Here is a 24250-nt window from a genome sequence, read left to right as displayed (position 1 = left end):
TTGCAGCCATGAAGCTGACTTTCTGCCCATTTCTTTCCAGACACAGCAGAATAGCTGTGAAGATTTTAGTGTTTTCCACTCTGCCTCTTCTCTTGGTGTTGCTGGGATACAGTTTGCTCTAAGAAGTGGGGTTTTTTCTTAGCTCTGGAGGCAGTTTCCCACCTTTTCCCTTTTGTTTTCCTTCTCACTTCTTGCTTGGCTTCCTCAAGTTGCTGAAAAGTTTCTTTTTCTAGCATTGGAAGCTATTTCCCCACCTTTTTCCTAGCTGGCACAACAGAGTGTCTTCTGCTCCCACCCCCTTCTCATGTTTGCTATGAGACAATGAGAGAGAGAATTGTGTTGTACTTGAAAAGGAGATACTTTTGTCTGCAGTTACTTAATTTGTTTGCTTTCTTCTTTTTAGCTGGCTCTCTGGAGAGCTAAAAAGGAGTAGTTTCACTAAGGATTGTTCCTCTCAAGTTGACTGAGACTTCTGAGATAACGTTGAGTAATTGAGAGGGCGGTAGCAGAACAGCTGCAGGTATACCTGGGTGATGCCTCTATCCTGGATCCATTCCAGTCCAGCTTCAGGCCTGGCCATGGTACAGAGACGGCTCTGGTTGCCCTCACAGATGATCTGCGGCGACACCTGGACCGGAGTGGGTTGGCACTGCTGATACTTTTAGATCTTACAGCAGCATTTGACATGGTCAATCATAATCTTCTGACCCATTGCCTTGCCGATGTGGGGATTCGTGGAACAGCCCTGCAATGGCTGAACTCCTTCCTTCACAATCTAGGACAGAGGGTGGCACTCAGGGAACAGATGTCTGCTTACCATTCTTTGGTATGTGGCATCCCTCAGGGGGCGATTCTTTCCCCGATGCTATTTAACATCTATATGTGCCCCCTTGCCCCGTTAGCCCGCAGCTTTGGACTAGGTTGTCACTGGTATGTGGATGACACTCAGCTCTATCTGCTGATGGATGGTGTTATGACCTTTACTTTCTTTAGGATAGATTTTTCTTTTAATCTATCCCTTAACCCTCTGGGTAGTCTGCTGCCACCCGGAATATTTTATTCCAAGATATTTTATTTAAATTTTCCCTTTGGTAATGTTCCTAAGCGTCAGGCTCCTTCGTGGTTCTATGTGGCCCTGAAGATAGGAATGGGATATAGCAATGACAGCTACACTGGGATATAGCAAAACAAAAATAAGCTTTTATTTATTCGAGAAGCATATCGGTTTCATAAACGTAGTTCTCGGTTCTTAAAGTTACTTCATTTACTCTCATTCACACAGCTGGCCTCTCTTTCCCTGACTGAGTGTCCTTTCACAAACATGCTCAGTTCAGGTTCCACACAGGTTATATTTCTCTCATAAACACTTCAACATATTCAGGCAGCACACAGCTAGCCTGCTTTCTTCTGACTAAAAATTTTCTCTCTACTCTCAGTCTCAAACTGCATTCACTCCACCCACCCTCTCAGTCCTCAACCAATCATATTGTCAGAAACTGTTTTAACCTAAGTAACGCCATATTTAATCGTGTAGTGTTTAGACTTCTTTCCCTCCAGGCAACACCTGCAAGGAGCCGATTCCATGGGAAAGGATCCTGTCTTATCTGCTGTTTCGACCTTGGCCAGCTCAGCGCACCTCTGAGAAGTTTTGCTGTATGAACTCGGGGGGGAGGCTGGGCTCCGGGAGTGTGAAATGTAACAACCTTTGCTCTATGATTCATTCCTAGCAACGCTTTGCTCAGCCAGGATCTCTAATCCTGGAATATGCACATCTGGGCTTGAATGCTGTCTTTCACAATAAACCTTTTGAAATCAAAAGACCTCGTCTTCTTGCAGAAGGGAGTGAAACAGACTATCAAGTCTGGAATGCCATAGCCTGACACATATCATTCACTCATCCATCTCCTTCACCCCCCACTCTTCACCTATCTCATCAAGCATTTAAAGATACATGCACACATTTACTTGGAATCATTACAGATGGCCAGTCCGATCTTGCTTTGGATTCCTTGGTCAAGGGTCTTGAGGCTGTGACGGTATGGTTACATCAGAGTCGCCTGAAATTGAATCCCCTAAAGACAGAGGTTCTGTGTCTGGATCATGGGGCAATCGAGCTGGGAACCGGCTCCCAGCTGTTGATGGGGTACAATTGAAACCTTCCCTGATGGTGAGGAGTCTGGGTGTGACCTTGGATGCTACACTTTCAATGGAGGCCCAGGTCATGACTGTTGCCAGGTCTGCCTTTTTTCATCTTCGGCAGGGCAGGCAACTGGCGCCCTATCTTTCACCACAGGACCTGGCCACAGTAATCCATGCAACGGTCACCTCCAGGCTAGACTACTGCAACTCACTCTATCCTGGACTGCCCTTGGGCCTGACCCGGAAGTTACAGCTGATCCAGAATGCAGCGGCACGCATCCTTACCGGAACGCCCATCCAAGCGCACATTCATCATGTGCTGTGCCAGCTGCACTGGCTTCCAGTGGAGTTCCAGATCTGGTTCAAGATGTTAACCTTGGTATTTAAAGCCCTTCATGGACTGGGACCTCCATACCTGCGGGACCGCCTCTTCCATTATGTCCCCTGCAGGGTGTTGCGCTCTGCAGACAAGCAACTCCTGGTGGTCCCTGGCCCAAAGGACATCCATCTGGCCTCAACCAGGGCAAGGGCTTTTTCTGCCCTGGCCCTGGTCTGGTGGAATGCTCTCCCGCTGGAGATCTGGGCCCTGTGGGACCTGTTACAGTTTTGCAGGGCTTGTAAAACGGAGATGTTCTGCTGGGCCTTTGGCTGAGTGCCAGCAAGTGTCCTTCTTCTTCCATCTAAGACCACCATTTCTTCCGGAGCTGCCCTCAGCCATCTGCCATGCCTGTATACGGACTCCCAATATTTGTTTAAATAGCCTGCTCTTGGACTATTTTAATTATTTTTTAAAAAATATGATTGATTTTATGTTTCTGTGATTTTAATGTATTTTTTAATGTTGTTAGCCACCCTTAGCCCATCTGTGAGGAGGGCAGGGTATACATCAAATAAATAAATAAATAAATAAATAAAAAAGTTACGGTGAGCTTTTGAGCTGCTTGATGTCTGTGGACAGGACCATTTAGGGGGTGCTCAATAGGTTTTCTCAGTTGCATTTTTTTCAAGAAAGTAATCTGTTTAAAACTATGCCCCTTTTGAGGTCTGTGCCCAAGGCGGCTGCCTAGTTGGTCTAATGGTAGCATTGGCCCTGTCTATAGTTATGGCAAACAGAAATGGGGTAAGGGGACAGCCTTGTCTAGTTCCCCTTGCTATATGGATATCTATTGAATGTACATTGTTAGTCCTAACTGTAGCTTTTGGAGAAAGATAAAGAGCATTAATGGCATTTTAGAATTGGTCGCCAAAACCCATTTTTTGAAGTAAAAGTTTTAGATATGGTATTTCCCCTTAATCAAATGCCTTCTCTATATCAAAGGCCAGAAGTAATGCAGGGGTTTTGTATGCTTCACAGAAATTAATTAGAGTTAAAGTGTTACGTGTATTGTCTGGTCAAGGTGAATGTAGTTGGTTATTAAAATTTAGACAATGTTTTGGCAAATATGCTTGTAAAGATCTTTTGGTCTTGATTCAGTAAGGGTATTGGTTGAGAAGATTTAGTATTTGTAATATGGTTGTCCTTTTTTGGAGTAACTACTATTTCAGCCTGTGACCAAGATAGAGGGATGCTACCTCCTAACATAACAGAGTTGCATGTGGCAGTTAGTGGAGTTGAAAGTAGGTGAATGTATTTTTTTGTAAAAATTTGGCAGGGAATCCATCCCTGTCTGAAGCTTTGTTATTTTTTTCAAGGATTTGATAGTGACTGTAACATCTTCTGTTGTGACTGGTTGGTCCAGATATTGTTTATGTTCTTGTGAGGTTTTTTTTCAAATTTCCTGTGATGATAAATAATTTAAAATATGATTAGTGTCAGGATTGTGTGATGTACAAATGGTTTGGTAGTATTCAGCAAATACATCAGCTAATTTTACAGAATTAGTTTGAGTTTTTCCTGGGTGCCTTTAATAGCTTGTATAGAATGTGAGGAGGTTTTTTCCTCTAATTTTCATGCAAGCAAGTTTATAGATTGGGTGGCCTTTTTTGTGTTCATCTTCTAGTTTTCTTATTCTAGATATCATTTCATTTCTAATGTTTTCTTTTTGCTCTTCATGACAGGAGGCAATGGAGATTAATTTCCCTCTAAGTACCACTTCCATAGCATCCTACACGTTGATTTGAGGAATGCCACATAGTTTGTTTCTATTGTTTAATTTCTAAAGAGACTTCAGAAGAAATTTATTTGTTAAATAAAAGTGATTTATTTAGTTTCCAATTTGTTTGATGTCATTTATTCTCAGTGTACATTCTGTCCAAGCATAGTCTGTCCACAACTTGTCACCAATCCTTGATGTAAGAGTTTGACTAATTAATTTAGGAGATAAGAATATGTCATTTAAATATGTAATTTAGAAGATAAGAATATGTAATCAATCCTTGTGTATATATTGTGGATAGAAGAGAAGTATGTATAGTCTGTTACCAGTGGGTTTTGAAGATGTCACTAGATCAATAGATAAAGCCTAAGAGCCATTAATTGATCTTAGCAGCTTAGTAACTGTATTGTTAATTTTAATTGCTTTGACACGATAAGCAGTAAAATTTAAAAGGTCATTCAGAGAGGAGTGATACAAATGTTTACTGCTGACACATTGATTTACCCATGCTGAACGAAAGCAGAATTGAAAGCCAAGAGAATCAAGTGTACTCTGCATGAAGACAGCTCGTCAGGTTGTTTTGATCTACAAGCAGCTCTCCACACTGAAAGCAGTGAAAGCAGCTTTCTCAGTAATCATGCTTTGCGGTATTATCCAATACAATTTTTAAAGTTTGTATATGTACACTCACACATTATGCAATGCATTTATATTTTGTATCACTTTCATATTTATCAAAATACTGAATTTCACAGGTCAAGGGATGGTGTCATGGAAATATAAATAATAATAATAACTGTGCTTATATACCGCTCTTCTACACATATTGGTGCCTCACCCAGAGCAGTGAACAAGTTAGTGTTATTCTTATCCCCACAATGGAGCTGGGGCTGAGAAGAGTGGCTGACCCAAGGCCACCTACTGAGCTCATGTCAGTAGTGGGATTCAAACCAGTAGACTGCTGATTATGGTTTAGAACACATACTTTGTGAAACATATGCATTCTAAATAACGCTGTATGAACATCACTGTAGTTCTTTTTCTAGTATGGTGTATAACTGGTGCTTTATCTTTGACAGCCAATTAAAAATAGTGACCAGTATCAGATACATGTTCTGTAATTGTTAGCAGAGACCAAGGATGATCTGGTGATGTAACTTTTCTTGTCATTTTTACTATCCATATCTCTTATCTTGCAGCTGGGCATAGTGGTACTTTTGGCTAGGTAGAATGTCACATGATTGGAAATAGTAAAAAAGAATTAAATTATGATTGGTTTGATATTTATCTTTGTTATCATATGAAAAGATCTTAGATTTCTGCATAAGATAATATATAAAAATGGTAATCCAAATAGCTGATCAGGGTTTTGGCCAAAAGAAATCTCATGAAGATCTAGGCAGGAAACTTACCCCTGTAATATGTGCTACGGTAACTTGAATGCATTTCATCGTTAATCTGACTGAGTTAGATTTCATTAAGAAATGTTAGGAAACTTAATTCTTGTTGTGTTCATCTGTTCTATTTTTCTATGTTTTATTTAAATAAACATTTATATTTTGATACCTCATGTAATGAAAACAACTAGCGTTTGTTAATGAAAGAAGCCATTAAACTCTTAGGAGGAGTCTGTCTCCTGGTTGGGAGAGTGCAACAAAAACATACATCCCGTTTATTTTGTACTGAACAGCAGTTTCTCTAAAACAGAGAAATGTGTTTTCAGTTCTCACTTGAAGGTTTCAAGCTGCTCGGGATTTAAGATAAAACCTTCAACCCATCTCTACCGAGTATTTAATACTTTTTACTTAATGTTTAAAAGTTATGTTTAATATTTATGCCTAATATGATTATAGAAGCAATACTGTTTGAATTATCTATAAACTTATTTGAGTTGGATTGTTAGTAAAATTACAATTTTATGAAATTTTTACCATTTTATAACATTACAACTTTGTACCAAAAAAGTTTTGCATGTAGAAGAGGTTGCCAAAAATAAAATTCCCCAACCCCAACCGCGACGACCCCGACCCCGACGACCCCGACGACGACGAAGACAAAGACAGCCAGGCCCCCGGGGGTCGCGGCTGCGCCGCTCCCCCCGACGCCCCCGCCCCACCTCCGGACATTTAGGAGTAGTTCCCCTGCAAATTTTGTGAAAGGGATCTTGGGGTAAGAGTGGACTGTAAACTGAATATGAGCAGTCGGTGTGATGCGGTGGCAAAAAAGGCTATTTCAATCCTGGGTTGTATCAAACGGGCCATAGCATCGAAATCGCAGGAGGTCATAGCCCCTCTCTATACTGCCTTGGTCAGGCCACACCTGGAGTATTGTGTGCAGTTCTGGAGGCCTCACTTCAAAAAGGATGTGGACAAAATCGAGAGAGTGCAGAAGAGAGTGACGAGAATTATCAGGGGTCTGGAGACTGAGCCCTACGAGGAAAGGCTGAGGGCCTTGGGAATGTTTAGTTTGGAGAAGAGGAGGTTGAGGGGGGACATGATTGCTCTCTTTAAATATTTGAAAGGCTGTCATTTGGAGGAGGGCAAAGAGCTGTTCCAGTTGGCAGCAGAGGGTAGGACACGAAGCAATGGGCTAAAACTACATGCACAAAGGTACCGACTGGATATTAGGAAAAACTTTTTCACAGTCAGAGTAGTTCAAAAGTGGAATCAGCTGCCTAGGGAGGTGGTGAGCTCCCCTTCACTGGCAGTTTTCAAGAAGAGGCTGGATGAATACTTGTCAGAGATGCTTTAGGCTGATCCTGCACTGGGCAGGGGGTTGGACTAGATGGTCTGTATGGCCCCTTCCAACTCTATGATTCTATGATTAGCCAGCAAAATTCCTCTTCATATTTCTTTCTAGTGTTCTCCATAAAATTATTTGTCTCCAATTGGTACCAAGTTTCTCTGCTTTCTAGATTTAATTGAGTTATTAAAGTAATTGAGTTATTAAAGTACTCATGATCTGTTAGTGTTTTCTGAAGACTGCTTGGAAAATTCTACTTAAAGTGCTAAGACTACTGCATTCCATCAGTGCAGAAAAATACTTCTCTGAAAATTACAGACAGAAGAAGAGATGGAAGTGGAAGAACAGCCTGCATGCTTTCATCCGTCTCTTACACAACACACTGCACATCAGGTGTGGGCAGAACAAAAAAACAAGCCAGAAATTGCTGTTTCATTTAATTAAAGCTTCCAGAATGGTGAATCAAATCTGAGAAACCAAAATATAATGAACACCCTCCCACTGAAAAGTTTATGAATTTATTAGTTTCAGTACTTACTGTGCAGTAGCAGCACTGGGCAGGCAGCATAATATTTTCCTTAATGACATTGTCACCTACCACTTGGATCTCAAGGGGAGAGAGCCCTTATGTTAGACCACCTAATTAACTCTGTTGGATGAAATGGATGAAAGGGAAATGTGCGCATTTTTTATGGTGCTACCCAAGAAATGGCATTGTCTCCCTGCCAATCAAGTCCTTGCAGAGGGAGGAGCAGCATCCTTTCCCTGCCTACTGGCTTCAGAAATGCTAGAATGGAGGTCTTCTGGAGAGAAGATACAGGCTGGCCAGAGAGATGCACCAATCCAGTACCATGGCACTGATTAGTTTCCCCCACCCACAACAGGGCACATGAACATTTGGTCACTGTGAAGAAAAGTGCCCCTGGGCGGGTCGCAAGTTGTCTGTTTAATCAGTGAAACTTTTTAAAAACCCTGGAAGACCTCAGTCATAGTCTTTCAGGCCTCTTTCTTTTTCTGAGTCAAAAGGCAAACTTGTACCCCAATGAAACTTCAGCTATTTCACAGTTCTCATGTTTGCAACAAACAATCTAGTTTTCTCTTCAGGTTTTCATCCTACTGCAAGTCCCGTCCCCCATCCAGCATCTGCCAAAACATTACTATAAAAAATTCTCCACATCAAGCTTAAGTCAAGGCCCTGGAAGGCCATTGGCCTACTAAACCCTTTCAAAAACAATTCTGTGTGCCCACAGCAAAAAGAAATCTTATGGGAAAAGAGATCTTTGGGGGGGCAGGATACAGACAATCATGCTGCCTACCTACTTGCACTTGGGAGATGGGATTGATGGTGATTAATGCAAGAACACATACATCCCATTTTGCAATAAAATGCTGAGCATCAAAAGAAAGGATCTGATGCTCATTGTGGGAACAAAATTGCAAAGCACAAGAAAATATAGCTGCAACAGGCAACAGCAGGATGCAAAGATAATAATTTATTGACACTATCATCACTTAGAAAAAGAAAAAAAGTGAACATAAAGCAGATTCTGTGCTGGTTGGAGCACTGTCCTGCTTCAACACCAGCCTACTACTGCCTCCTCAATACCACTTTGCCAGTATCCCACTATAGTGTGTGCCCACCGACACTTGCCTTCTTTGGGATCTGCTGTTGTGTGGTGTACTTGAGGAAAAACTTGGTGGATTGATAGTTTAGGGGAAGGGGGACTGATGGTTGATGAAGTTTTTAAGTGTTAAAACAGCTGCCCAGATTCTCCTTCCCCCAACCCCTCTAGAAAAAAAAAATGTGTGTATACACAGCCCACTTGCCATGAAGCCTTCTCCAAGCATGCTTTGTGTGTTCTTAAACATGGTGGCTTGATGGTTTAGAGGGGGGATTGTGTTCTGTGTGATTTTGGTGCCATTAACTACAAAAAACAGCTTCCCCAAAGAGCTCTGAAGGTCTTATTACAAAGAATGGAGCTGAAACTCATGATGATGGAAAAAACCTTACAGCTTTGAGCTGAATTGGCAATGCCTCACCTAAAAAACACTAATAGTTCATTTGAAAACTCCAGATACAAAACTGAAACAAAAATTTTTACAGTGCACACTTATATTACACACAGAGACTTTTTGGCTTGCAAATGTGCCCAGGTTCAACAGCATTTCTTTTGCTGGTGGCAGCTCTTACAAGGAAGGAATTGTAAAAAAAGAAGAAGAAGAAGGGGGGATCACTGGAGAAAGCTGTTAATGATGGGACACTTTGGATGTAATTAATTCATAGGGTTGCCATAAGTCAGAAGCAACTTGACAGCACAAAATATACACAGAGAGACCTGTCATCCAAGAAATGGTTTATTTTTCACTATACGATAAATTCTACTTCATGGTTCATCAGCGGACAGAGCAGAAATGTACACAGCACACTCTAAGCAGCAGGGAATCATGGGATGGCATGTGTCTGTGTAAAAATAGCCTCTTGTGAATTTAGTGTAGAGTTGGATTTATAGAACTGATGAAGATATGATTACAAGATCACATGTCTGGCTCTTTACAAGAGTATTTATGAGAAGGCTGTTACATGTGAATCAACCAAGGGAAAATGCAATATCTAGTTCAGCCTTATACGATTATTGTTAGAATGGGGGAGACCACTTGGCCTGTTAATAGCATAATGATAATAACAAGACAGTTATTATTAAATGCAAAAGCAGCACTAACCTAACTTAGCTGCTTTGAAGATACAACTCATGATGACCCAGTGTTTAGTAATCAAACATACACTATCAGCAACAAAGTGCCATGCCAAATGCTGTCACCTCATAGATGCAAAACCTCTCACAATATTACTTGAAAGCAAAACTTTAGGATCAAAAGAGAGACTTGGCTAGATAAATACTGTTCTTTGAACAAAGCGAGGTTGAATGTTTATCAGTATCAACATCCCTGGACTAGGCTGATAGTGATCCATGGAGATTGTAGAAGGGACAGGTGGCAGGTTCTGGTAAACTTCTACTGATTTCCAAATGTAGTATCAAGATAGAACTAGCCATGCATATTCCTAAGATGAGCAAGCTGCCCACATTCCTTGGGGACTCTGAATTTAGTGGGAAGGCAGTGTGGAAATGTTTTAAATAAATAATTCCTGTATCATATGCTAAACTAACCAAATTTTGAACCCAGTTGCTTTTGTAAATTTCATGTGGTTCCATGCAAGCCAGTTATGATACAACTACCATTCATTATATACTCAGTTATAATGATGATTCAGAAAACACTGATAAAAGTCAAAGAAACTCTGCTGATCCCAGCAGTGAGGGCCTGCTTCAGCCACATCTCCAGGATCAGTAGCTAGCTGGTCCCTGTGAGGCAGCAGAGGAAACATGGGACAGCCTCAGCCATAAGGGTTTTTAGCCCCTGGCCTTCATGGTGCATTATCCCAGCTTCTTTCTTTAGGGTACACCTTCCCTGGATCACCCTAGCCCCAGCAGTGAAAGCCAGAAGTTAAAGGGGCCATTTTCCACTTGGAGGTGGACACACTGGAAGTGCTTGGCAGTGGCAATCTGACTTGCTCAGCCCATCCATAAGTAGAAACAGATGGGTGGATTGAGGCAAGGAGTTGATATCATGGGTGGAGTGTTCAGCACCTGGTGTTGGGGTGGGGGCAGACCATGTGAAATAACAGGAAAGAGGTGAGGAATAAAGAAGAAGATAATATCAACAGTCTAAATTTGAGGCTTGTGGGAAAATCTACTGATTTTCAGTGAATACCCCCCTCAATCACTCACTAATCTTGGTTCCACATACAAAATCATGTACATAGCTTTCAGCTCATGGCGGTATTGATGTGCAGGGATGGGAAGTCAGAACAAAAATTCTGTAGCCCCTAAAACTGGGGTGATCATGCAATTCATTGGTATTTAATATTTGACTTGAGTTTGGAGAGGATGATGACAGAGAAAATCTTTGTCCAGGGGCCTGTCAGGTCTGTTGCCCACAGTCCCTCCATCTTTCTGAGTTATTGCAATCATCTGCTGTGTGTGTGTCTATTTTTCACATAAGCTGTCCAGCTCCGGGGAAGGCTGCACTCTTATCTGAGATGGCTCACCACAGCGGCCTTGGGACAGTTCCATTCTACTCTCCCACTGACTGTACCCAGCTGGTTGGGCACCAAGGGTGGGGGGCTTACGTAGAGGGACTGAAACTTTGTAGCAAGCACTCCATACGTCATTCTCAACAAGAGACCTGTGTACAGCCAGATGCTTTTACTTGCCTCTGTGTAACCTATGGACATATATATGCTGAAGCTAGAATATCTCATTAAAGAACCTTTGACTCAAGAGAGCTTGGATTTCTTGCTGCAAGGGGGTGGGAGACAACTTCAATGTATCCTGTTGCCCCCCTAGTCGGAATGAAGACAGACACAGGTGTTGGATCTAAGGGCCACTTTTATTAATTAACTTCAACGACAACATTAACCATAACTGCAGCTAGGGTAAAGTGGTACAGGTCAAGCCACGGGGTCCTACCTAGACCTCCGCCTTGACCTGCCTGGGCAAGCCCCAAAGCCCTGGGTGCGAGCCCTTCCAGGGGATGGCAAGACAACCCAGCCAGCCAGGCAAATGGGTTCCCCCCTTTCAAGCTCCTAAGCCTCAGCCATACAGCAGTGAGGTAAGGACTTGCATGTGGGGTTCCCCCAAGCCGTCTGCCCACGCGCGCTGGCAGCCGTCACAAGCAGTACCAGCCACTCCTAGCAGACCCTTCTTCCCTACCAATAGGGAAACACCAAGGGTGCTCACCGGCCCGCTATTTCTAAACAAACTCCATCCCACCAGTGAGATCACTAACAAGCACCACCACCTGCCAATATCCATCACTCAAGACTAGGTGCAATGTAGGCGAAAAACCCCTCATCCCATGTCCAATCGGGGATAAGAGGAAAAAATTCCTACCTGGCTCTGTGAACAGCAGCCGGCTAATCCTGCACCAAGAACAGGGTGAGGAGGGTGGGCCAAGCGTTAAGTCCGACTGAAGCTGGGTGAGTGGAGCCGCCTGAAAGAGGCTGCTAGCTCCGCCCACCCAGCAAAGCCCCGGATGCCCGGCAAGGCTGGTCTGCCCTTCCTCCATCCAGGAGGGCAACATACGGCCACCTTCCTAAGCAGCTAGGCTGCAGGAGGCTTGGCTGAATTTTCCATAGACTGACAAGGCCATTTGGAGCTTTTAACAAACATGAGTTGCATGAGTGAAAGTTAATAAATGCTGATTGAAAACTACACATTTTCATAATTGATAACTGAAAACAATTGAAAACAAAATATATTTATGTCAGCAAGTGTCAAGATTAAAAGATAATGCATACCTCAATTTGGATGTGACTCAGTCTTGTCTTGATCAGAACACCCTACATTTACTTTCCTTGTTTTAAAAGTGGCAGATTTTACACCCAAACTTGTTATGACAGTTATCTTACAGAGCTCTTATGAGACTGTGCACATATTCCTCCTGCCCTCAAAGTTATTGTTGTATATTACAGGAAGCAGTGAGTGCAAAAGGGACTGCAGGTCCTTATAATGTCATTATACCATGTGAAAGGCAATACATGGACCCAAGGCAGCAACATATGTTCATAAGAATTTATGACATCTTCTTGCAATAACACTTCAGTTTTATTTACTTACTTACCTTCTCACAAATGGGGATCCAATTCTTCCCTTCTCTATTTTATCTTCACAACAACCCTGCGAGGTAGGTGATGCTGAGAGGGTGTGACTGGCCCAACCTTTCATGAGTTGGAATTAGAACCTGATTCTCCCAGATCTTAGTCCGACACTCTAGCCACTACTCCATGCTCACTGTCATCCTTTGTTATGGTTTTCATCTAAAGATTTAAAAGCTTGATAGATGTTGTGAATGTCTCATGTTTATTTGTTCATTTCATTTTTTGAGACATATTAAATAGATGGCAGTAGAAGCACACCAAAAATGGATGAGTCTCAAAAATAGTGAGACTCATCAAAACGAAACATTCATTGTCACTCACTGTTCAGATATGATAGTATTTTATTATATTTCAATTATATGAAATTGTCTTGAGGCTTTGATTTGCAACCCTGTTGAACAAAAGGACTTCCCCCTTACATTTGGTTTTCTATAAAATACATTTGTTTATATTGTCTGGCTGGTTTTAAATGGGTGACATTGTGCTGGGTCAGTCAAAGCAATGTGGCTGAGCCAAAGTGATGTGACTCATTAACTCCCAGATATTTCAGTCAACAGCCAATCCAACTCTCTCTGGACTTTTAAATGGTAATTGTTTGCATTCCTGGAGATTGTGGATTTCACCCTCTGTTTCCATGAAGGCAGATTGTTTTCAATTATCTTGGCACAAAGCAGTGAAAAAGACAAGTCGTTTTTGGTCTCAGATGCTCAGCACATCCCTAATTGCAAAAAGAACATTATTTTAATGTTTGAAACTGCAGTTTTGCTCAAGAAAGAAACAAAGAACAGTTGGAGCTGTGGTGCTAGAAAATGAATTAAGTGCATTTCCTGGGCAGGAGGGAAAAAATCCTAAAATTGTTATACCAGAATCACTTTGCAAATTCAAGTACTCCTTTCAGAAACAACATGTGCAGTTTATTTGTAGATAAGTAAATAAACCCTCACCATATAAAAAAATAATAATTAAAACCTGAAACATATTTTAAAGGATGAAATGACCCACCTAAATGTAAGGATTTTTAAGCCTCATTTATTTCAATGGGAGAAATTTAAGCATACATTTAACTCTCCCATTTAAATTAATGGAATTTAAAAGACATTACTTTGGATCAATTGAATTTCATGTTTGATAAAGGATACAAAGAGAAAAGGTATTCGATCATGTATATATTCTGTCAGTTTGCACATGGGACATTGAACCACTCAGCCCAATCCCAAGAGGAATTGTTACTCAGTGGCACAGCACACAGTTTGTATGCTGAGGTCTTAGATTTGGTTCCTGGCATATCTAGTTAAAAATATTATATGCTTCCAGAGATCTGTTGCCCACAGACTAGATAACGCTGAATTAGATGGAACAATACCCAATAAAAGGTTATAGAATAAGGCAGGGTCAATGTAAAGTAGTGTTTATAGTACTGAACTGAAATCAGGAAGATTCAGTTTTTATCTTGTCTTGGGCCATAAATCTCACTATATAACCATGGGTTGACAATTCTCTAAACACATAAACCAGTGTTATACTTGATCAGACCACTGGGTCTGTCAAGATAAGTTCTGTGTATTCTGACTGGCAGCAGCTCTCCAGGGTATCATGCAAATATCTTGTATATGTTTAGTGTAGTGGTTAAGTCTGGCAGGACTCTAATCTGGAGAACCAGGTTTGATTCCCCACTCCTCTGCTTGAAGCCAGCTGGGTGACGTTGGATCAGTCACAGCTCTTCTGGAGCTCTCTCAGCCTCACCCAGCTCACAGGGTGTTTGTTGTGGGGATAATAATAACAAACTTTGTAAACCGCTCTGAGTGGGTGTTAAGTTGACTTGAAGGGTGGTATATAAACAGAATGTTGTTGTTATACATACCTGATCCTTTTAACTGGAGATGCCATGGATTGGATGTTGGACCTTCCGCATGCAAAGCTCTACCAGTGAGCCACAGCCTCTCTTTCAGCATCCCAGCCTCTTGGTTATTGTAAGGATACATTGAAGGAGGACACAATAACCAATGCCACCCTGAGATCCATGGAAGAAAAGTGAGTGAACTGTACAGAAGCAGGAATACTGGGTTTCTACATTTAGGAAACTCTGTGCATAAATTATGGAAATTTCAAGCCCAATGGAACAAGGATTGTCAAATAGAGCAGTCTACAGAAAGATGGGGAAAAATTTGGTCTTTCAATGCCTATACCTCAAAGTCAATTGTCACTAAGATGCAAACCTACAAAATAGTTAACAGATGGTATATAACTCCAAAGAAATTATCCCTGATCTCTTCCTCATCCTCCCCTAATTGCTGGAAAGATTGTGGAGAAGAAGGAGATTTTGCCCACTGCTGATGGAGGTGCAAGCATATAGAAACATTTTGGAAAGAAGTGCTAAAGGAAATCCAGAAAATAACAGGATATGAAATTCCTCTGGCACCAGAAATTATCCTGTTAGATCAATGGGATAATTGGCAGACCCATATTCCCACATTAAGGAGAAACCTAATAACCACCTTACTGGTAGCTGCGAAGAGTGCAATAGCTACACTTTGGAAATCTAAGGCTACCCCCTCAATTGACAACTGGCAAAAAAAAAATTGGGACCATTATATATCGGAAAAGTTGTATGATAAAATCTATCAAGTAGAACACTTCCCAAGAACAACTAATTTTATGGCGAAATGGTTTCCATTTTTTGAATATCTGGAATATAACAGCTCCGTACCCGGCCTAAAACTTTTTCATCCATATGCAAATATATAAAATATCTCTTAGTTTCATAGAATATCTGGTGTACTTTATAAGAATTCCCTCTCCTTACTAGATCAACTATAATTCCTTATACTGTAAGCATTACTTAGTATAATTACTACCCATTATTAACATAGGCTTCTTGTGAGTTAAAAATCTTTGTATATTTAATTGTTACTTATTACTTGCTTTGACTTTATGCATGTTTTTAAATTTTGTGTGCTTATTGTTTAACAGTTTATAGTTGTGTTTTACAGTTTTAATAAAATTTTATTTTTAAAAAAACTCTGTGCATTGGACTATTAGAACACATTATTTAGCTTTTTAAAAACTATTCTGAAAGCCAATTTTCCCTGTGCTTTAAGCCATGTTTTGTCTGTGTTATCCATTTGAGCTATAAGGATTTCAGCTTGAAGCTTTCCTTATTTTAGAAAATTTAACGTTCAGCATTCTGATTTCAGTAATGCTCCTTGAGTAAGAAAGAACTACTAAAGAAGAACTAATTATCTGGCCAGACTCCATGACAGGACTCCAACTCAGGTTAAGCCCTGAATCTATGCACTATTTTATGCTTGTTTAAAGCTTCTACTGAATAGAGAGATACATATTTAAACATACTTTTTTCATATTCTGGAAGTGCTTTGATTGTTACAAATGAGTAACAACATTAATGAAATTAGGATTTGGGCATAGGTCTTGCTTAGCTGTCAGATTTGTAACACAAAGATGTCTAAGTATGGGAAGCAATGCTTACTACCATATCCAAAAAAGAGGACAAAGATAATAGTTCTAAACTTCAATGCTTAAGAAAAAGAAAATAAGCTTGTTACTGATGTAGAATAATTTCATTCAGCCGAAGTCTTTTTTTTAAAAGAAAAAGAAAAAGAAAAAGCTTGGCAGTTTTATCTGTTGGAGTCAGTGCTAACCATCTGAGGTATGCAGCTGGACCTCCCTAATTCTTTACTCAGTGTATTTGAGCCATAATTTGTCTTGTCCATTTGTTATTCATAGTGGCCACTGTTGGAAATACAATGTCTTGTGTACAGAGAAGGCAGAAGACACAGAATACCAGCAGGGGGCAGCAGGTCTGACAGTTGGATACATAGCAGGATGGGATCCTTCATTCTTCCTCTTTTCTGTCCTTCTTTCGTGCCTCCAGATTGGTATTTTTAGGCGACATCCTGCTTCTTCTCTGAAGTCTCTCTCCCAGTTTAGTAAGGTTGTTAGTATCTATTCTGTTTCTCTCCTTTCTGTGAAAGTTGTAGTTCCTGAATAAACTCTCTTCATTCACTCCTTAATAAGACTCAAAATCATTCCTAAGATATACCACAGCCTACATGGTAGCAGAGCATGGTTTGTGGATTGATCTCTGATTAAAAGAATAAGACTCACCACAGGCTTTCTCATGAGCTGTGTGAAAGAGAAAACAAAGGGACAAAATGGCCGCCTATAGCATTCAGCAAGTTGCAGTGATAGAAAGGCTGAATGAAAGAAACTATGTAATCTGGAAAGCCCACATGCAGACCCATCTCATGGAACAAGGAGTTTGGGACACAATTAAGAATCCAAGACCAGCAAATGAGAACCTGAAAAACAAAGAAAATGAGACTAAGACAGCGACAAACCCAAAGGGATCCTGTTTAAAAGTTTGGAGGACCAGGATATTTTGCGGTTGATTCATATTGATAAAGCTAAAAATATCTGGGAAGAAGTTCACAGACTTTATGTAGATACTTCACTTAATAGTAGAATGTTTTTACAAAAGAAGTTGTTCAGTATTAGAATGGGAGAGCATCACAGCTTGCATGAGCACCTGGTTGAATTTCTGTCTTTAGTCCAGCAACTTAGCTCAGCTGGAAAAGATCTTCTTGATGAAGATCTGATAGTACTGTTGCTGATCAGCCTGCAACCAGAGTATAAAAGTTTCATAAATCAAGTATAAACTAGGGGAAAAAATGACTCTGAGTCAAGCCATAAGCATGCTGGAGGAGTATAATAGACATAAGGAATTCCAGAACTCAGACAGAGGGTCTGGACTGTGGAAGTGCTATGGGTGCTGTAAATTTAAGCAAGAAAGCTGATGCATTTTGTCATGAAAGTGGGGAAATCGGGCACTTCAAAAGGAACTGCCATCTCTCCAAACAAAGGGATTCCTCCCAGAAAGGAAAGGGAGAAGGAGGAAGGAGTTTCCAATGTGACAAATCCAAACCTGCAAGGAAATGATTTATGGTAGCAGAAAGAGAACCCAGAGAGCAATTTTGATATATTGACTCTGCATGTACATCTCATATGACAGGGAATAAAGCCTGCTTTGAAATGCTAAAGGAAGAAAAAAGGGAGGTGTTGCATGTAACTGATGGCAGATCTGTAGAAATAGCAGGCATAAGGTCTGGAACATTAAGATGCAAATTTCCAAACGAACAGACCCGAGAAATCTTGTTAACAAAACGCTTCTATGTGCCAACTTTGGAAACTAGTCTGCTTTCTCTAAGTATGCTTGCAGAGAAAAACATGAAAGTATCTTTTGAGAAACAATGTCTCATTAAGGAGAATAGAGAAATAAGAGCTGTAGCTAAGAAATGGAATGTTCTGTATGCCCTGGAAATGTGCCAACAAGTAGCTGACTTGGCAATGCAAAGGAGACCTGCAGGGGTCATTTCCTGGAAAAAGAACTGCAGAAACTCATTAGCATAACTCATTAGCATATGCCATACCCCCTGACATCACTGGAAGTGTGTCAGAAGGCAACATCCACCCCTCAGGCCCCTTTCCGTAAAAATCTCCAGGTATTTCCTTAAAGCAGAATGAACTCTAAGCAGTTTACCCTCCTCTGGAGAGCCAGCCCTGCTTGCACCCACGCACTCACTCTCTCTCACAAGTCACAAATGAAAATAAAGCAGCATGCATTCCAAGTAGCTTAAGTTCCTTTGGAGCCTGGCCCCACTTGGCTTGCATTCATTCACTCATTTTCTCTCTCTCTCTCCCCCCCCCTCTCACGAGTCACAAATGAAAGTAAAGAAGCAGAGCAGAATGAATCCAAGCAGCTTACATTCCATTGGAGCCCAGCCCCACTCGGCTTGCACTCATTCACTCATTTTCTCTCTCTCTCTCTCCCCTCTCCCACAAGTCACAAATGAAAGTAAAGCAGCAGAGCAGAATGAATCCAAGCAGCTTACGTTCCTTTGGAGCCCAGCCCCGCTCAACTTGCACTCATTCACTCATTTTCTCTCTCTCTCTCCCCCCTCTCATGAGTCACAAATGAAAGTAAAGCAGCAGAGCAGAATCAATCCAAGCAGCTTACGTTCATTTGGAGCCCAGCCCCACTTGGCTTGCACCCATTCACTCATTTTCTCTCTCACAAGTCACAAATGAAAGTAAAGCAGCAGAGCAGAATGAATCCAAGCAGCTTACATTCCTTTGGAGCCCAGTCCTACTTGACTTGCACCCATTCACTCATTTTCTCTCTCCCTGCCCCATGAGTCACAAATGAAAGTAAAGCAGCAGAGCAGAATGAATCCAAGCAGTTTACATTCCTTTGGAGCCCAGCCCCTCCTGGCTTGCACCCATTCACTCATTTTCCCTCTCTCTCCCCCCTCCCCATGAGTCACAAATGAAAGTAAAGCAGCAGAGCAGAATGAATCCAAGCAGTTTATGTTCCTTTGGAGCCCAGCCCCACTTGGCTTGTACTTGGAGGAAAAGGAATCATGTGGACGGGGCCAAAACCCACGTGACCTCTTTTCAGATCTACCGGAATGCCATTCCGGTGTGTTCTGCCTCCAAATGAGCCCTGGAGACCTGTAAACATAATAATTGCTCTTTAATCTGGCACAGGCAGTTCAAGCATCGAGATGTAAATGTAACCAGCTAGCTTCAAAGCAACAATCTGATGAAAGGCATGCAATTTACAAAGTGTGCTTTTGAAGAAAAATCTGTATGCTTCATTAAACCAAGGAAGTCAGACTCATCTTTAGAGGGGAAGGAGCTGAGGAAATTGAGGCAAGGCAGTCATTAGATTTAGTACACAGTGACCTATGCAGTCCAATAAGAATAGCTACACCAAGTGGCAACAAATATATTTTCACTTTCATTGATGCATTCTCCAAGTGTACTGTAACATGCATGATCAGGGAGAAAAATCAAATGCTGGAAAAATTTAAAGCTTATGTAGCAATGGTCAGTAACAGATTCCAGAGAGGGCCATTGGCACTCCATACTTAAAATGTAGGTGATCATGTAGGATATGAAATGAAAAATTATATGACCAAGCAGGGGGATTCAGCATCAAGTCACAAAGCCATACATGACAGAACAGACTGGAGTAGCAGATAGTAAGAATCACTCTCTCACTGAAATGAGTAAGTGCATGCTCCTTGAAGCAAGGCTACCTGAGAAATTCTGGGGAGAAGCAATTGACACTGCTACCTGCATGCAAAATCGACTGCCCACCAAAGGTTCAACAAGAGCATACCAATAAAAAGAACTCCTCCCCCAATGATGACTGACAGAGGCTCATTTTTATGAGCTCTCCTGCTTCTTTCTGCTTTTAATGGCTATTATAGCCAGGTAGGACTGACTGCAGCAGTCCAAAACCTGTCTCTTATCAAGAGGCACCCAGCATGCAGTATCAGGTGGTTGGGGAACTGTTTGGCTTTCTTTAATTAGAGAGTTGGATACTCCTCGACTCCTGAAGATGGAAGAACATCTCGCAAAGCAGAACTGAGGTGGCCAAAAGCCAATTAAGTCAGCCTGGGGGACTTTTGTAAATATAATGCAACTGTCTATTTGTGCTAGGACCTATTTTCTTTTTCTTTCCATGCTATTCAAGAACGATCTTGTGCTTTATTTTCCCTCCTTTTTCTTTTATTTTCCACCTCTGGAAAACAACAAAGATGTCTGCTACTCATTTCAGCGTTGGCGCATCAAGCAAATTATTCAGCAAGTGACACATAAAATAATTGGGATTTCCTCTCTGACCGGCAAGCCACTTATAACTACAGAGTTTTCTTAATCACATTTGGGAACTCAGTCAATATTTTATAGAACTCTCCTAATTGAATTTGGGAATTTTGCCAGATTATTTCTTTTTCTTATCCTTTCACTTTTGCCTTGCTTTATTGAACTTTTTTTTAAAAAAAGAAGAATTAAGACAAGTGATTTTGTAAAAAGACAATAGATTTTAGTACCTTTCAATGAGAAATTTCACATTCACGGTTAATATTGCCATTTCTGAGCACTCGGTCCTATCGCAGGGGCTTCTGTTCAGCATTTCAGCATTTCACACAGTCCAATTCCGATTCGATGCAGCGTTCCAGATATCCATTTATACTAGCAGTAACACATCGGTACAGTCACACAGTTTGTGGGCATTGGACGTCACTTAATTTTTTTTACGTTTGAGCATGCGCTGTAACATTGTGACATTGGTGCATCATTTGACTTCAACATCCCACCTATCATTGCTTGTTCCCATAGTTAATTGGACACTTATTGCTCCCCCGCACCTGAGAATCATCTTGCTAAGATTGGCTGCAGGGATTTTTTTGGTCAGTTTTGAATGTTCCCTTGTTGCTCCCATCCCTCTCCCACTTTATTGCTACAGTGCTGCAAGAGTTGAATGTCTCTATTTACAATATTTCCAGAATAATGTCAGCAGTAAAAGCAGTGATGCTGGGGTTGATGCAGGTGATCCTTTTCCATGTTCAGACAGCAATCAGCATCTGCGACCAGTTTTGGTTCAGCGTTGCAAGAAGAAGGCAACTTCCATCTTTACTGGCACTGCGGAACATCCATGAGGAACCCTCGAGAACAAAGAGGTCTTGTAGGTTGAGATCCCACTGGATCACTCTTGCTGGAATCCCGGTGCTCCGTTGATACTGGGTCTACCCATGCAGCAGCGACTGGAGGGACAACTTTGTTACAGCAATATGGGATGACCAGATGTGGATTGAGAACTTCAGAATGTTGAGCGATACTTTCATGGAGCTGGTAGCATCCATCGGCCACCACCTGACCAAGCAGAACACCCAATTGCACCGGCCAATATCCGTGGAGGAAAGAGTGGCCATTGAACTTTGGTACCTTGCAAACTGCTACAGCTACAGAGGATGCATGAATCAGTTTGGTGTTGGGCTATCAACAGTTGCTGGAATAGTACTGGAGGTCTGTTTTGCCTTGTAGATGGAGCTACTGCATAAAGTCGTGTGCCTGGGATCACATGTGTCAGAGGTATGCTTTACGTTTTTCCCCCCGAGGGCACTGTGTTTCCAGTTTTATCTGCCCTTCTCTAGCAGATTCTCAGAACTGACTACAGTGTGGCTACATTTCCATGCCAAACAGTCACATTCATTTCGTAAACCATTTCTATTGGGCACATTGTTGCAGCGCTGCTTTTCACCAGCCACAATTTCAATCTAGGTGCACCAGTGTTCATTTGGATCAAGAGTCTCCCTTTTCCTTTTATGTCTATCTTCTGTTTCCACAGATCATGGATGGCTTCAAGAAACTGGGCTTCCCTCACTGCATTGGCACAGTAGATGGTACCCACATCCCCATCTGTAAGCACAAGGGAAGAGGATGGGAGTTTACTAACTGAAAGAAATTTAACTCTATACTTATTCAGGGAATGGTTGACCACACCGGATGCTTCATCGATGTTGAGGTCGGCTGGAGCAGAAGAAATCATGATGCTTTTGTTTTTGCAAACTCAGCATTATGTACAGCGATGGATGCCTGGGTGTTTGTGCCAGGTAATCCATCCATGATATTATATGGGGTTACTGTTCCATCCCTAATCATATCCGATGCTGCATACACCATGAGAAGGTGTCTCATGAAATTGTTTACTCGACCTGCCACCCTAGCAGAAAGAAATTTTGACAAACACTTATCAAGAGCTAGGATAGTGGCGGAATGTGCTTTCGGCAGGCTGAAATCGCATTGGAGGTGTTTACAGTCACGCCTACTTGTTGCGGAGGAGAATGTCACAAGCATTGCCTCTGCATGTGTGGTGCTGCACAACATTTGTGAACACAAGGGCCATGGTATTTCACCAGAAACTGATGATTTCCACCTGCTGGAGGTGCCTCGGGGTGCCCTGGAGATGCCTGTTGGTGACAGGAGCCATTTGGAGGAGGGGAAGCATGTTTGGAATGCCCTATGCAGTTACATGTATGGAAATTAAAGTGTTCAACTATGAAATAAAAAAAAATTGTCATACTTTTTTCCAAATAATTCTACTGTTACACTGCCATAGGGGTCTGAATCCATGGCAGTGTTCGCAGACTTGATGGCATCAGCAAATAAAAATAGGGACATACAGTGTGCCATCAGCTGTTCCTTGAATCTGGTGCTGTGGCACATCCACTAACATGTCTGAGTTATGATGGCGATGGCTATAGATTTGGAGGTCTTTTATATACTTATTTTTATATACTAAACCTATGCTTTTTCAGTATTACATGCTTTGCACTTTTTCTATGGTCAGGAGCCAAAGTAGTACTTGTAATGTAACCTGTAAGAATTTGACACTTGAAACAAGAAGACTTGAAATTCTGTAAGAACTGATATACTGCTTTTAGGACTGCACTTATATTATATGTTATATTATTCTATAGATTCCAATAGAAATCAGTACGAGAGAGCCTTTTGTAGAAAACTGATTTGATGCAGCAAGCTGGTTTTGGCCACCTGTGGTATTATCTTCCTTAAAGCTGAGAAGAAACTGGGGAAAAGGGCACGAATAGGAAAACATCCCTTCCTATCCACAGATTTCAGTTATCAGAAGATATCAAGGCACCAGATTGAGACTCATTGGCGCCCTTGAAAGTATTATGCCCAGAAGAAAGTAGGTAAAAGGTTAGACAGTGTCCTTCCAAAATGAGGGCAGAGAAAAAAAAACTGTGAAGACTGGAATTCCCCCAAATAGAGGGGCCAGCCCAGAATTGCATCTTCAAATCAGAACTGACCCTAGATATGTTACGAGCCAGTAAGATATCAAATATTAGAATATTGTAATATTGTTATGATTATCTGAAAGTATTAATTGCCTGTGTTTCTATTGTAATTTTGATGAGCTCTGGACACAAGGAGACCACCTACTCCTGTAAAATGGGCTCCTCCATTGTTTAAATTAAACAATCATATATTGCTTCATTCTACAGGACTCCGTGGTATGTGTGTCTCTTATTGTGATTGGTGAGAGGGACACCTAAGGCACAAGAAAAACAGAAGTTTAAAGAACTGCAGCCTTTAACATTTTACCTTTCTATCAAATTAAAAATGCATGTATGGCCACCGCTCATGGCAAACAGAACTTTGTGCTTCGGGAAAACAAAGGTATCTGCTTTTCATCTTAAGATAGCAGCGCTGCAGCGTTAATCACTGTGCGGAGAATGGAGGGGGGATCGAGGACCAGCTGATTTGCAAGTGATCCTTGCATGAAATAAGACCTGATAATTTATGAAGCCAGCACATAACTTGGACAGGGATAAACACAAGCGAACCTTTATTAACACTCGATGTTTTAAAAGATATTTTTCACTAGATATACAGACAGAAAGTTTGCTGAGGCTGCTGGGAATATTCCCAAGTTTGTTTGTTTTTCCTGTTTGTTTGGCAAATCAATTAAGGGTGTGGGGGTAGGAGGGACTGATGATGATCAAATTGGAACAGTTCCAGATGATTGATTATGGATCAGCCACTTGCGACAACCAATCAATCAAATTGCAGTTAGGGAACTTGAAAAAGTAACTTTTGAGCGTTTCTTTGACAAGTACTGGCTGAAAAGATGCCTCCTTAGCAAGCAAGAGGAACTTTCTGGCAG

The sequence above is a fragment of the Eublepharis macularius genome, chromosome 3 (genome assembly GCF_028583425.1).
Source record: "Eublepharis macularius isolate TG4126 chromosome 3, MPM_Emac_v1.0, whole genome shotgun sequence".
Lineage (NCBI taxonomy): Eukaryota > Metazoa > Chordata > Lepidosauria > Squamata > Eublepharidae > Eublepharis > Eublepharis macularius.
The sequence above is the reverse complement of the archived record's forward strand: the minus strand, read 5'-3'. Positions refer to the sequence as shown.